The sequence below is a fragment of the Pholcus phalangioides genome, unplaced genomic scaffold (genome assembly GCF_987345545.1).
Source record: "Pholcus phalangioides strain wild (caught in Gottingen) unplaced genomic scaffold, Ppha-v1.0 ptg000009l_1, whole genome shotgun sequence".
Classification (NCBI taxonomy): Eukaryota; Metazoa; Arthropoda; class Arachnida; order Araneae; family Pholcidae; genus Pholcus; species Pholcus phalangioides.
The window spans coordinates 16,935,901-16,952,402 of NW_028301602.1; positions in this window are offsets into that span (position 1 = coordinate 16,935,901).

Here is a 16,502-nt window from a genome sequence, read left to right on the forward strand (position 1 = left end):
CGACCCTGCCTTCCTTATTTCATGCACTGTGGTGATAGGCGCTGAAGTAAAGGCATTAGTAGCCTCTCTGAATTTGTGGAAATAGCCCCCAGATGGGACGGTAGAGAGAGAGAGATATGACAGCTTTTTTTTTCTCAGCCTAAGATATCAAGGAAACAGGTATTTTCTCGATATTATGCTGAGGTGAACTCTCAACAACTCTCCCGAGTTCACCTCGGCATAATGTCCACAAAATATGTTTCCTTGATATTAAGAACTTGTTAGTTAACCAATGGCCTATTGGTTAACAATGAGTTGATGGTTAAATCAACCTATGCAGACTTTGTGCAGTTTATTTTTAATGTTTTCAGTTTCAATAGTGAACAATAAAAAGATCACACTGATCAACAACTTTATTCAAAAACTACTAAAAATCATGACTATAATGCAGTCTATATCACTTACAGAATTTCATACACATTTTTGCATAACTCAAACACGCTATCACATGAATTTTATATGTGAAGTTAAGTAAATTATTTAACAGGTGGAGCTGCAGCAGCGTTGTTTCTTGTTTACTATAAGTTAGGGATACTTAAATTTCGCAAAAAAAAATTTTTTTTTTTCAATCCTAAATTTTGCATTGCAAAAAAAATTCAGGTCAGAAATTTCGTAATTTGTTTTGTTCACAAAAAAATTCATTTTTTCGCAAAAAATAAAATATATTAAAAAAAATACCTTATCACATAGGCCCTCGGCTAAAATAGTTTTTCTGAGGCCCCTCCACCTGCCTTGCTAAAAATGCTTACTCTCGATAATTTGAACCAGATCTTTTACTTGAGGTTTCTTGGCCGTGCTCGGTCGGACCCATGCATTAAGATGACACTGGTTAGATGTCATGTGTGAAGTCAATTTATTTTAACTCTTTTCTGCTGCTGTGTCTTCAACAGAATACTATGCCGTTCATCAATTCCAACATACAGTAGAATTTAGTTTATCTGCCCTTCAGTATTATCGGACGTCCCACTTAAAAAAAAAAAAAGATCAAGCACCAACTGTTGAGCTTTCAGAATTTCACATAACGACGCAGTTAAGGCTCTAGAAACTGCAATTAAATACATTGAGCAACAAGAAGCATCTATAGGAATCGACATAATCACGCTGCAAAGATGCAAGATTTGGCAGCAAACTCATCAGGAAACAGACTACAAAATTTTTCTAAATCATCACAGGACTGAACTTTTTTAAGTACTGTATTTGACTTCAAAATATTCTGTAACTGTAAGTTCATTTTCTCACTAAATGTTTTCTGTTGTTTTGCCGTAAACATGATTATTAGGTTCGTAATGTGCAAAATTATAACATAGTTTTACGTTTAATAGGCTTTTCCTTAACACCTCCATATTATCCGACGTTCTGCCATCCCGTTTATGTCGGATAAGCGAGACTGCTGTACTCATTTGTCAATTATTTTTTTTTTCTCGTAAAAAATATCCTTTTATAAATTTGAGCCCAAAAAAGTCCAAATCTACTAACTTCACAAAACATGTGCAAATGGGAAGTTTGATCCTTTCAAAAAATTGTCGATTAGTATAATTTTATTACAGAACTCGGAAACAAAAGTCAACTGGAACTAGAATTTCGGAGTGCAATAGTAATAGTCTTCATATTTATTGAGAAAAGCAGCAATATATGATATTCGCTCAGATGGATGACACTTTTGAACCACAAATTCTGCTTCATTTCTACAGGCATCTGGAAGAATTTTGCTGCCAGTAATAGCCTACTTATACAGTGATAGTGGTAGCTTAAATACACACTGCTCATTTTTCTTGAGTGAAAAAACAGTTATCTTTGTCTTGGCCACAACAGAATTGAATTCTTTAATGATTGTGTCATCCACAAGATTCACTTTATGTGCCCACCATTGGTAGAGAAAAATGTTGTCACCAAAAAGTGCTTTTAATAATTTGAAGCACGCAGTCATGTAACGTGCGGAGTCTGATACCAAATCCTTTATTTTCGTATTTAGTTTCTAATTCTGTTAAGCTGTCAATTATAGTTTGGAAACACACGGAAGAATTAACGATAAAATTTAAATTATTGAGATTTCGCAGAATAGTAAAAATTCAAATTTTTACATTTATTCGTCAAATTTTGCATTTATCATGGTTATTTCGTAAATACGAAATTTATGTATCCCTAATATAAGTATTATATTGCAGAGATCTGTACTAATATCAAATTCTTTTGTTCATCTTGTCAAAAACAATTCTATTGAACAAAATTATACTGCTGTTTTACAAGCCATCTGTAATTGTTGTTAGTATAGTAAAATTTGATCCTTTAATATCATGATACGAAGGTACAGACAAACTTCAAAGAAAAAAAATTATAGGAACTAATCGGTATGTAAATACATCCCAATCAACTAAAACCGGTGTTCTTCAATGCATGACCCACAGGCCACATTTGGCCCTCAGAGCTTTTGTCATGGCCCACCAACCATTTTCAAAAAATGCTTATAGCATTGAAAATTGATCAATTCTAAAATGACCATTTTTTCAGAATTAATGAAATAATTTCAGATTTAATGACATAATTCTAAAAAAACAAATTCATGTAAAATAAGAATTAATGAAATAAATAATTTTAGAATCTTTGAAACAATTCCAGAATTAGTGAAAAAAGTAACATATAAATCAATGAGAGAAATAATTTCACAATCAATAAAGCAATTGCATAATTATTTCATGGTATATTGAGAACAATAATTTCAGATTAAAATTCTACTTTAATCTGTAATTAATCAAAAACTTTTGTCCTTGAAATTGTAATTATTCATTGATACTTTGTATTCATCAGTACAGATCCATGTGATCTCATTATAATGTAATATTTCATAAAACAAATTTTTCAATTTTCATAAATCAAAATTCATTAAGTCAATTTTTGATCCTGTTAACTCGAGGCTTCATTGGCCCCTTCTATTAAGATATCACTGAGAGAATAATGTGAGTTGGTGTCTCACTCACAAACTTCGTGGAAGATTCAATTTGGCCCTAAGTGTCTGAAAGGTATTTGATGCCATTTTATAAGCTTCAATAAAATCACATTAATGCACAAAATCAGATTCATCAATTTAAACATTCGATTGAATCAGGGCTTGACAAACAGAAAAAATAAACATCAGCCAAATGTTTTAGGAGTCGAGCATTTTTGTTTTCTGTTCTGTGATTTGTTGCCATCTTTTTTATGATGGTATTCATGCTGACAAAAAAATTTGTACTTTTTAACCTTAAATTTCTTACTCTTGATTCCCTAAATCAAATCTGAGGACATTAAAAAGATTTCCTGCCATCCTTGTCAGTACATTTAAATTCAGACTGCATTGGGTGGGGGGGGGGGGGGAAGAGAAGGTTCAATTTTTCTCGAAGCATTCTTGACCCTTGAAGAATTTATCTTGCTACCAATTTTTCTTCTGTGATTTATCAAGTCCTGGACCAAGTAATAACAACGAAACTGTGGTGATTAAATACATTCAGCCATATTTTTTTTTCTGTAAAGGTTCACACTATTCCATGCATAAGTCTTGTGTGTGTTTGCGAGGTTCCAGCTCATCAAGAGACACATCTGGCTTTTGAGTTATTAGCATGTGAAGTGGTTGTGACCACAGCACCAAAACTTTGTGTAGAACAGGAATGGTCCTTAATGGAAAAGCCCTATATTATGTATGGTACTGGAATATTTTAAGGTGCCACTCTCAGAGAAAAAATTTATGTGTAGGCAAGCATGCATATTGAGACCCTCATCATGTTGCAAGAGAGGTTAAATGGTGAAATTTACACCCCCATCTGATTTGAGCAACAGACCTGCCTGCTCCTCTACCCCTAGTTACAGCCCTGAAAGTAAGCATATAGAAAAGTTTTTCCTTCCAGCGATGTAGAGAGCATAACTTTTTCCCGGAGACCCATGATGTTGCGACGGCCTGCATAGATTGAAAGTGTAGCATTAGTCTCACTTCAGAGCATATAGGCTGATTATCACATACTATGACTTGTCTCACTTTTCATCTCATCCATATTACACACAATTGAATAACTTGAATATAAGTCTGATTATATATAGTGTGGACCCACCTTAACAAAACTATTACAGATATTTCAATTAACAAGATATATACATATATAAGTATGGATCAAATGAAAATGAGACCACTGTAGTTTGGTTCATTTTCATATGAGTGGGGCAAAACTTTGTGTGGAGGTAAAGAAAGCAATCCCCTGTTGGGGGAATGGACTTGTCCTAGATAGTTGCGTAGAATCTCATGATATGTGGTGGCAGTCTGCAGACAGTATCTTACAACAGACAATCAATTGTTTTTCGTCTGTGGAATGTTTGCAAGTATAGAAGAGCATCGTGGAATTATGTTTTTTAGTGGCAGAATGAGTTGGAGTTCTTGAAATGAGTTCTATCAAACAAAGGCAGTGTATGGCAAACATGCACTGTCATTGACGTGTGTGCAGGACGAGTGTTTCCATTGTATCTCTAATGATGGCATGAACGGAACTGAAACTCACTCCCACCACCTTGCTGATATCCCTTTATTCTAAGTCGTCTTTCTAGGTTGATTATCTGGTCTACTTCTTTCACCAAAGCGTCAGTAATAACAAGGTGACTGACCAGCAGTGTATCATCATTCAGATTCCCATCCCTCTCGGAAATGCTTGTGCCAGTAATGCATACGAGTAAATGACAGTGCATGTTCATCGCGTGAACTCCAATTCCTTCTACGACTAAAAAAACGAACAACACAATGTTGCTCTGTATCCGCCAACATTCTGCAGACGAAAAAACAATCGATTGTCTGTTGGATGGTACTGACTGACAAGACATATCACATGATTCCGCACAACTACCTAGGGCAAGTCGATAATGCAGTAGTTGCCTCCCTTAGCAGAATGAAATGCGTAATTTTATTATACAGGGGAAATTTGGCTGTAAAATAAGGGTGATTGCATCTAAGGGGTTTTACTGTATTTGAATATATATTTCCGAATTACAAGAAATAAGTTACACAAATGCACCGCTTGCTCTTCCTTTGTTTTTAAGCTGTAGTTTGATCTTGGATACTTCTTCTTCAGATCGAATGTACGAATTCCATTCAGATTCAGGAATCAATTGCTCATCCGATATAGAATAATCAAAATTGTCAGTTTCAGCGCATTCAGCTTCCACAGGTTGTTCAGGATTATTTAAGGCTTCTTCTGCCTTGACACAGTCCAACAAGTATTCAGAGCATTCTAAAATATCTTTCAAAAAGAATACGACATATTTTTTAGTAATCAATGATTTGTCGATATAAGGAATATGGTTTGCCAGTTTGATGAACAGTCTATACAAATCCCGAACCCGTTCTTCAACTTTTGATCTGGTTGCTTCAAAGTCGTATAAGTAATAAAAGCTCTCGAAGCTGCAGTTTTTGTTCGATAAGTCACTCAGCCTCCAAGCGAAATAAGCTGAAGCCAAGATACAATTTCTCTTGGCATAACTGTGTTTTAACCAATGATTTTCCGCCAAGTTCAAAATTTCGATAGTCTTGCCAACAATCTCTTGCTTCCTCTGCCTTTCTTCGGATGTTTTACACGGCAAGTTTTCAAGCGTAACTTGAACTTGATCCTCGATACTAGAAGTGGTGGTTCCCAAGCCCAATTTCTTACACAGTTGGAGATAGACGGATAGGAAAGTCTGGTGGTTTTTCCCGAGATGCTTACAAAACTCAGCCAACACGACTGGCCTTTTTTCTTCTTGCAAGACACGGTAAACACAGCTGCCTGCCAATAAGAGCCTGAAATCTGAGTTGTTTCTCCTGTATTTCCCGAATATACTATCCAGTAGCTTCCTGGAACGTACAGTCATATGATGATCCATGTTACAAGCACTCGCCAACCTGTTCAAGATTTCGATACAAGCCAACTTGCCTTCTGAGAGACGTTTCTTGGTGTCGTCGCGGATGAAAAGATTAGCCGACGGGCGGCACTGAACGGAGAAAGCTCTGTTTTCCGAGCTCAGAAATTTGGAGCCGTCGTGGACTTCGTTGCCACCGGTGAGCTTAACACAGGCGCGAACCGAACCACACGAAGTGCATACCAATTCGCCAGAGCCCAATTCTTCAACCCTTGCATTGGTGCAGTTGCAAAATTTCGCTTCATCCACTGAATCATTCTTACTCACAGCTTTGGACATTTGCGAAATACTAATATAAATCCACTCAAATTAAACTATAAGCTTATGTAACATGCAAACCTCTTATTATATTCTGACCAGATTTGAACGGCCCTTTATTTGCTGTGACAAAGCTGTATTAAGAGCTTCTTAATACAGCTTTACCGTGATCCTATGAACTTGGCGACTTGTTTATTTCACTTTGATGAGACGGCTTTGACCAAAATAAGATTTTCAAATAAAAAAAAATAATTCATTGAAAAACTGAAACTTGTGGTGCCACAAATATGGATATTTGAAAGATTTTACTGTTTCTCGTCGTTTTTAAAACAGTAAAATCACCTCATTTTATTTCCTAACCAATTTTAGCCATATTTCATGGAGAGAAATATGGGCAGGGTTGGATATCGATAAATTGACAGAAAATTAATTCAGTTGAGAGTTGTATTTAAGATGTGCTGCCATCTATAGCCAGTGAATTTAGAAACTATACATAGATGGTGATAGACGAACAAAGCGGTTGAAGAATAAAGAAAGGTGCATTTATATTCAGCTTTTTGGACTTGGTGTTTTCTTTGTTTCAAACCGAGCACAACTCAAGTATGTTGCCATCTATGGGCAATTTACTACCTGATGACTTGTGCCAGAAATGTAACTGTTCGTACCTTACAGTCTGAGTGCGTATCTAGTGTTGTATCTGTTACTGTCCACTTTTATTGTATCATCGAGAACATAACATGTTGAATCAGCGTTATCTTCAGGTCTGTCTAGTCACAAAAAATTCTCTCGCGCAGTCCCCGCACTTGGCGACCGTTGGCCACAGTCTTTGGTGAGCCGCCGCACACCCCCCCCCCCCCCCCCACTAGCGAACTTACGGTCCGGGAAATGGACAGTTCGTCCGGAACGTGTTTTTCTTGTCTGAGGAACGGGAGGCGTAGGTAAGGTAATTCTTGTCGGTGACGGACTGGAATCGTTCACGTCTGAAGCCAGGAAGGCGGGTTTCAGTCTGTCCAGAGAAACTGTTCTTTTTTTTCCACGGACATCGATGTCGAATGTCTTTTCACGTCGTTGAATCACTTGAAATGGTCCGTCATATGGAGCTTGAAGCGGCTTTCGCACTCCATCGTGCCGAATGAATACGTGTGAGCAGTCTTTCAAATGAGGGTGGACGAAAATACTTTGTGGTGCATGACAAGATGTTGGTCGCGGTCGTAATTTTGTAAAATGTTCTTTGATAGTCTCAATAAGTTCTTTTGATGATGTTTCCCTCGGAGTGGGATCGAATATTTCTCCGGGAAGTCTGAGACTAGTGCCGTATATCAATTCCGCGGTGGTAGCTTTCAGATCTTCTTTGAAGACGCTACAGAAACCGAGTAATATAGTGGGCAAAGCAGTACACCAGTGTTCTGTGTTATAGGCTTTGAGGGGTCTGTGTAGCTCCTCTACGAGGCCATTTGCTTGCGGGTGATATGGTGAGGACCGTATTCGTTGAATTCCTAGTACTCTTGCCAGTGCTAGGAAGAGGGAGCTCTCGAATTGACGGCCTTGATCTGTTGTAATTTTGGATGGCACCCCAAAGCGAGATATCCATGTTGAGTAGAATGTGCGAGCTACAGTCTCGGCGCTGATGTCTGGAATCGGGACCGCCTCCGGCCAACGTGTGAACCTGTCGATCATAGTTAGACAATAGGCATTGCCACCAGAAGGAGGAAGAGGACCAATGATATCAAGATGGATGTGATCAAATCGCTCAGTTTGGTCAGGAAATAAACCTAATGGGGTTTTCGTATGTCGTGTTATTTTGGACTTTTGACAAGGTATACATTGTCTGGACCAGTTATTACAATCTTTATTTAATGAAGACCAAATGAAGAGAGTCCGAATCAATTTAGTTGTAGCTTTAATTCCTGGATGGGAAATATTATGAATGGTCTCGAAAACCTGCTTACGAAACTGTTCTGGTATGTATGGTCTAGCTGTGCCAGTGGAGAGATCACAAAATAGTGAAGTATTTGAGTCTGGCAAAGTCACTTTTTTGAGCTGTAATCCTCGTGGATTTTGTAAAAGATCAGTTAAAGTTTGGTCGCGTTCTTGTGCCTTTGAAATTTCGTTATAGTCAATAGGATTGGGCATTGAAATTGATGTTATGCGGGAAAGTGCATCTGCGGGTATGTTTTCGCTACCTTTTGTATAGTGTATGTCAGTAGTGAATTGGGCAATAAAATCTAATTGCCTGCATTGACGAGGGGAAGCCTTGTCTAATTTTTGCTTGAAGGCATATGTTAGTGGTCTATGGTCCGTGAGTAAAGAAAAGTCCCTAGCTTCTAACATATGCCGAAACTGCTTTATAGAAGCATATGCAGCCAGCAATTCACGGTCGTACGCACTGTAGTTGCATTCCGCGGGAGATAATTTCCTAGAAAGAATGCAAGAGGCTGAAGCTCGTTGTCAACCACCTGAAACAGTGCGCCGCCAATGGCAAAATCGGAATCAGCATCTACCTGAAGTACGAGTTTGGCATCGGGTTTCGGATGTGCTAAAAGGGTTGCGTTGGACAATAGTGTTTTGGAATTTTGAAATTCCTTATTTGCTATGTCAGTCCAAGCAATTTCTCTGTTGTCGTTTTTTTTTACCCTTTCAAATAATTATTCAGTGTAGTTTGTGTATGTGCTGCGTGTGGTAAAAATCTACGAAAAAAATTGAGTAGTCCAAGGAAACGTCGTAGTTCTTTAATTGTTCTTGGTCTTGGATAATTGAGAATCGGCTCAACTTTTTCTGGCAAGGGTTTGGTGCCTTGTTTGGAAATGGAGTGGCCTAAGAATGATATCTCCGCAACACCGTAGACACATTTGGAAACATTAATTGTGAGGCCATAGTTATTGAGCCGTTGCAAAACAGTGCGTAAGTGAACCTTATGTTCAATTTCACTGTCACTGAAAATCAAAATGTCATCTAAATAGACATAACAAAATTTCAGATCACCAAGAATCTCATTCATAAATCGTTGGAAAGATTGGGCAGCATTACACAAGCCAAAATTCAGGTAAGGAAATTCAAATAAGCCGAAAGGTGTGCAAACAGCTGTTTTCGGAATGTGGTCGGAATGAACAGGAATGTGAAAATACGCGCGCACAATGTCAAGTTTTGAAAAACAACTTTTACCGTGTAATGCATTTGAAAAGTCCTGAATGTGGGGAATGGGGTACCTATCTGGGACCGTGCAGGCATTGAGTTTGCGGTAGTCACCCACTGGACGAATACTGCCTGAACTTTTTGATACGACATGTAATGGTGATGACCAGGGCGATTTAGAAGGCCTACATATTCCTTGATTCATCATAAATTGGAATTCCTCCTTAACAGCATCATAGAGCTTGGGATTTAATCGCCTGGGTTTGCTATGTATAGGCGGGCTGGTGGTTTCGATGTAATGTACAGTGTTATGCTGAACAGGCTTCACTTTGTGCGACACTTTTGTCAGTTCAGGAAATTCTGCCAAGATTTTGTGATATTCCGAAGTTTCGGATATTACCTTAATGGAATAGTTTTCAGAGTTATATTCAATTTTTCCAATTTGCGAAAGTTTCGTGACACTGTCCATTAATCTGCGGTGTTTGAGATCAATTAAAAGTCCAAAGTTGAGAAGAAAATCCGCGCCTATGATCGGTATTGGTACGCTTGTAATGAGAAACTTCCACTCAAAACAACGTCTTAATCCAAAGTCAACATTGAGAACTTTGGTGCCGTAAGTGTGTATCTTAGAGTTATTGACAGCAAACAATTCAAATGAATCAGGAACTATTTTTGTGTAATGTTTTGTGAGTGGAATGCAAGAAACGTCAGATCCTGAATCAATTAAAAATCTCAAATGGGATCTTTTATCAAATACATAAAGGCGACAAGTTTTCACGGCCATCGGTGTTGACGTCGCCGATATATTATAGTCGACGGCCGTGTTTAGTTTCCCTGTTCCTTGGTTTGAAAAGAGCACGGTTGTTGACATCTGAAGGCGTTGTTGCCGAATCTAGCATGGTAATAGCAATAGCCGGTTGTTTGTGATGAGGGAGTGAAACGACGATAAGGAGATCTGAACCTCCGTCTCGTATAGTTTGTTTCTCTCTCTCTAGACAAGCGGTCGAGTTTTTTGCTAAGAGAAGCTATCTCCGCTCTCATGACACTCATTTCTGTCAGAGGGGAGGGATTATCGGGTTCAACGTTGTTGACATGTAGCTGCGGGGTCCCTGTGCGTTCCGCTCTCCCCATGGCATAGATGCTGTTGTTGTATGTGTCTTTACTAACTTCTATTATTTTGTCGGCCATTTTCGCTAATGTCTCTAAGCTTTCTGAGCTAACTGATAGGATGGCCTGTTCAGGTCTTTACTAACTTCTATTATTTTGTCGGCCATTTTCGCTAATGTCTCTAAGCTTTCTGAGCTAACTGATAGGATGGCCTGACCACACCAGTGTTTCTGACGGCATACGTTGGAACCATAGAGTTTTTAGAAAATCGTCGCCTACAGATTTGCCGGCTAAATCTCTCATTTCCCTTAACAGGTGTGAAGGTTTTTTGTCCCCCAACTGTAGTTCGGACAACAACTTGCGTACTTGACAAGTGCTAGAATCAGAGAATTCTTCGATTATCCGTTGTTTAAGAGTCTCATACTTGTTTGTTTCGGGTGGGTTCAATAAAATATCTGAAACGGAAGCAAGCGTTTCTGGATCTATAACCGCAATCACGTTATTGTATTTGGTAGCGTCGTTAGTTATGGCGGATATTGAAAAACAACTTTCCACTTGAATGAACCATAACTTTATATTTTGCCGCCATATGGGCGGGAGTTTCAAGGCAACGCGACAAATTTGTAAGTTTTCTGGTGATGGGTCAGGTGGCGAAGGGTTAGGAGAGTTATCGTTAGGCATTTTTGGATACAGACTTTTATGCGAATCTAGTTATATAATTGCGAAAATAAAAATAAGAACATTTGTTATCCTGACCAAACAAAATAGAGCGATCACAAAAAGGTCCTACCCTGATCTTAATGGCATCGGCGGTGCTGCACACATTGGGCTTCGGCTGAGTAGATTCGTCATCTTTATGTCATCAGAAGGTTGCTTCGGTCTAGGTCACCACTGTTACTGTCCACTTTTATTGTATCATCGAGAACATAACATGTTGAATCAGCGTTATCTTCAGGTCTGTCTAGTCACAAAAAATTCTCTCGCGCAGTCCCCGCAATTGGCGACCGTTGGCCACAGTCTTTGGTGAGCCGCCGCATATCCATCGAGCTTATATCATGGGCGGAGATGGGGGGGCCCAGCATCAAAGGTGGAGTCGACTGATCTAATGTATATACGAACTGGCATCATCATCATCGTGCCCCCCCCCCAGCAATAATGACCTTGCCCCTCCAGACTTCCAAGTCAATCTCCGCCTATGGCTTATATTACTAATATTAGCTGAGGCGGATTTAACGGCGGGCGTTATCCCAAGGCTCCGACTTCTAAAGGGCCCAAAAAACGCAAACTTCACATTTTTTTCTAATTTAAGGGGGCCCAATATTTTTTTTTTGTACCCGGGGGCATCGACCGACTTTAACCCGCCATTGAAAATAAGCTCGATGGTTGCGTCTGATTTGTGTCAGTTCTACCACCTATATTTCAGAAGAGAAGTGTAATGATTGAATTGCATTTGAACGTCTGTTGCCCTCTGTGGTGAGACTATTTGAAGGTTGAAGGGGAGATCGGCTCCATTTGCGCCTCGAAGTTGGGAACCATAGAAAACCAACTTCAGCCGACCACTATCGTGAGGTTTGAACCCTAGACCTCGTAATGCGAGTTCGCCACTATGACCACTCGACCACCCCAGCGGTGACTTGAAAGTCTGTTGGGGAAGGATGCACGATTATGATGTCAATATACATGATGTTAGTGATGCACTAGCCCGACTCATGACCTCCATGAGGGTAGGGCTGACAAGGCCCGGGAAAATTTTCATCATTTTTTTGTTTTTGACGCTATAAATTCACTGTGTTGGGGGACCGCGAGAGATCCTAGCCTGTGGTAATTTTTCTCTACCGCAGGGCCCTGACATCATTCATACCGTGCCGCGCGTGATTAGCCATTCTTTTTTCTCCATTCATTTTCCTTTAGTCGTATATTTGACCGGGCCTTCCACTAACAGAAATAAATGAAACCGTGCTACAAAATGTTGAAAACCACTGGCCTAGGGGCCCTGCTGCAGGGTGTGAGGGGCAACTTTTGAGGCTTATGAAAATAGAAATGAAAAAGTAAATCATGAAAAGGAAACGAGATCACGTGCCTCCAACTGTGGGGTTCAAGATGTTTTGTTAGTCACTCAGCCATCCAACATTTAGAAAAAGAAAATGCACCTGCCATCGCGAGTCTCAATTTTGAAAACTAGATGGTGGTAAAATTGTCACCTACAGGAAATATTTTCCACAGGGAAATTATATATGTCAAAGACGCACGACTTTCAGAAGAAAACTACAGTAGGTCAAGACCGACCATATTTGCATCAGGTGATGTATATATAAATTTGATGTATTGTACTTATCCCCAGGGCAGCAACTAGATACTTTGTCACCCGAGGCAGGCCGGCATTTTAGCGCCCCTTGTAATGTAGAAAAAGCAGTTAAAGGGTGAGCTCGGCGCCCCCTTCTGGTTCAGCGCCAGGGGCACCAGACCCACCTGCTCCCCGTCCCAAGTTGCGGCCCTGCTTATATCCTTATTTAACAATCATTGCTGAGTTCTCCCTCCCCCTCCGGCTTCAGCGTTGTTAATAAGAGCATCGTAGGTCCCGAACGAAGTGAATTTTTTGAGGCTCTACCAGGAAAATTCTCGAAAATTTCAACCAGTTCTCATTTTTGTGAGGCTCTTTTCCATGTCCAGGTCATGGGTGGAGATACGGGGGGGGGGGGGGACGCATGCCAGCCACCATCAAAGGTGAAGTCGAATGATCTAATGCATATACGTATAGATGAATTGACATCATCATTATCGTGCCTCCAGCAATAATGATCATGCCCCCCTCCCAGACTTCCAAGTCTATGCCGCCTATGGTCCAGGTGGGCCCATGCGTTAAAGCCGGTTTTCTTAGGAGCAGGTTTTCTGTGCCGCGGTGCAACATAAATCGCCCAACGAGATACGCCGTCCACTCACCAATAAGAAAGGCAATATGACTGTTTTCCTACAGAGCGCAATACGCCTCACGACAGCACTTTACGTTGGGAGCGATTGGTCGACTGCTTCTGGAGGAGTTCAATGCCTCGTGCGCTGCGCGTTTCACCGATCTCCTCTTCATTTTCGTTGTGTTTTCTTTCCTTTGCCTTCAAACCGGAGCATGCAGACGACAGAGTAGTTGATGCCAGGGCCGTATACTATATAGCCACCCTGATCTGATGCGTCACGCTTGAAAAACACAAACGCGTAGAGTGATTATGTAACACGTTTCTGCCGACGCGAAATGATCCAATTCGATTCTCTCTCAAACGCGCTGCGCAAAAACCTATTCTTAGGAAAACCCGACTTACGACGGCACTGTCTTGCACTTTTTAAAGAGTTTGTTGCGCCGGTGGCTGCGTCAGTGATATGGTGAGAAACATCCCATCAAGTCCTAGGTGCAAATTACGAGCGCGGCGCCATATTTGTTGACATGTAAAAGTCAGGACGGCTGTGACTGGTAGAAAAAATATATTATGACTTTGCTGCCATCTATGGTTCAGAGATAATACTGGTTGATTGTGTTTCGTTTGCTTTCCTGGATAAAAGATGGCAACATACGTCCTATTTTTTTCTGTTTGTGATTCATCAAATGAAGTTCTAGTATTTCTGGATAGATGGCATTAAGAACTGCAATGTTTGGACATGGATTTCAAATTGCGTCGGTAGCAATCTGACCATATTTACCCTGTAAACTACCGGAATTTTTGAAATCAGAAAACAGAAATCTCTGTAAAATTTTCCAAATGGGGAGATTGACTTGAATGTATGTGTAGGGGACGGGACACGGCAGAGTGATGATGATCTCAATTGATATCAGGGGTTGTCTTAGGGCCGTGCGACCGGTGCAATTTTACAGGTCGCCAAATGATAAGGGGTGTCAAAATACGTTTGATATACATTACTTAAAAAAAAAATCTTTGAGGTACGTATTTAAACAAATAACTATAGAATACTCGTGAAAAATAACCGAGATAAGAAAAAAAATTGAAGGTTTGAGTGTATATAATATTATGGTTATATTTCGAAAATAAAAAAAGCGATGGGCAGTGCACCTATATACGTACAGTACATAGTGATTTTGTCAGATAAAAATATACGCACACACACTTGAGCTCTTTTCTTTTCGTTTACCCCTGCAGGAAATTAGGAGGTGGAGAGGAAGATACAACCTTCTTTCTCTTTTGTTGTGCTGTAAAAAATAAAGAGAATGGAATCCGCTGTCACCAAATTTTTCTGCTAACGAAAAAATTGTGTTTTCCTGTGTTATGAAGAGCAATACAAAAATTGAAGGTGTTTTTTTATGTGGGAAAGATTTTGAGCCGGAGGCCTTTATTGCCTTTTTTCCCCCGACTTGTATTAAAAATGCACAATCGAATCGCCAACATAGTACAGTATTTCAAAAAATATTGAATAAATATTTAGAAAAAAAATAAATCAATCAAAACCTATGATTTGCTGATCATTTTAAATGAGGATCCTGCACTTGGGCTTCATTCCTACATGTTACACGAGAAGGAAGCAAAAAGGTGCTCCCTCTCACTCGAGAAAACGTGAAAACCTATGCACTTTGGCGCCCCTGATCACTAAGACCAGTCGTGGTCCTGGCTCTGTCCCATGAGGGATATAAGCCTTTTACCCCATGGGGTTGGACCACGCTGGAGAGAGCTAAGTGCGCCGGGGCGGAAGGCATGGATTCCAAGGCCCACGGCCCGGAGCCTCCCCGCCTGTGATCCGTAGGCGGAGATTGACTTGGAAGTCTGGGGGCAAGGTCATTATTGCTGGGGGGGGCACGATGATGATGATGATGTCAATTCATCTATACATATATACATTAGATCAGTCGACTCACGTTTGACTCTGGGGGGGGGGGCAATGGCCCCCCACGCCCGCCGTATCTCCGCCCATGCGTTGATCCCTATGATTTGGGCTTCAGGTCATGAGGCCCGGGCACTCTACCTCCATCGTCCGGAGCAACTTGCAGCCCCCCTACCCGGGACAAGCCTAGGAGGAGCCCACAGACTCGAGCAGACGCCGAAGTAACCACAGGACCAGCGACCCGATTCCGCAAATTTCCTGGATGATTTATTTTTTCATTACGAATAATTTACAGAATTTACATTAAGCATTTTATGATGCTTTCAACCGCTAGCGGCACGACAGTTCCCTCGATTGGGCGCGGTGTTCACATTGTTGTGGTGCTGCCACGCGACACGAGTTCTATCAGGCGCAGTTTGATCAGTTCAAGTGACTCTGTTGTATCCAGCCTTGGTGCTGGGCCACTGCTGCTGCGGATGCCTGGCTCTATTGATCCCTCGTTGATTGGAGTTACCAGCCCAGTATGCTGGTAACAGCCAGTAGCATCCAGGTGCTGAATCACTACTCCAGCGATTGTGTTGCTCTGAGCTTTGTTGACAGGACCTAGTTTTACGTTTCCCAATAACAGCACGATTGGGAGAGTTGTTGCGAAGTACATTTTGCAAGATACATGGTACGGATGGCTATATATAAGGCGACTTGATAAGGCCCTTATTCTAGTGGCTATAGCTGTATACAGTTTACACAATGCAGAGAAACTGATAAGATACATGCTAAAGCAGGACAACACAATGACATGATTTGCTCGTTTGAGAGCTTATATGCGAAATACATTTTGCCAGCCCCTGAGGGGTCATTCGAGTGTTACGTCAGCATCGAAGGGGGAGGGGGTTTCGGATTTGCTGACTTTTGATGACAAGGGAGGAGGGGACTTAGAAGGTTGCTTTCGTCATCAACCCCCCCCCCCTCCCCTTTTTGAAGATGATATGAAATATTCTAAGCTGCTGACGAAATTTTGCTGACGGGGGGGAGGGGGGGGGAGTCAGTGTTTTGCTGATTTTTCTGATAATTTTATAATGGTGTTCTTTGTTTCCACTTTAAACTGTCAATTTTAAACTGCCAAATTTCACCGCCCAGGGCAGTTTCCCTCTCTGCTCTCTTCTAATTCCGGCCCTGCGGAGGGGGTTATGGAGAACCCTTCCCACAAGAGTCCGATAATATTGGGAAAATGAATCAGTTTC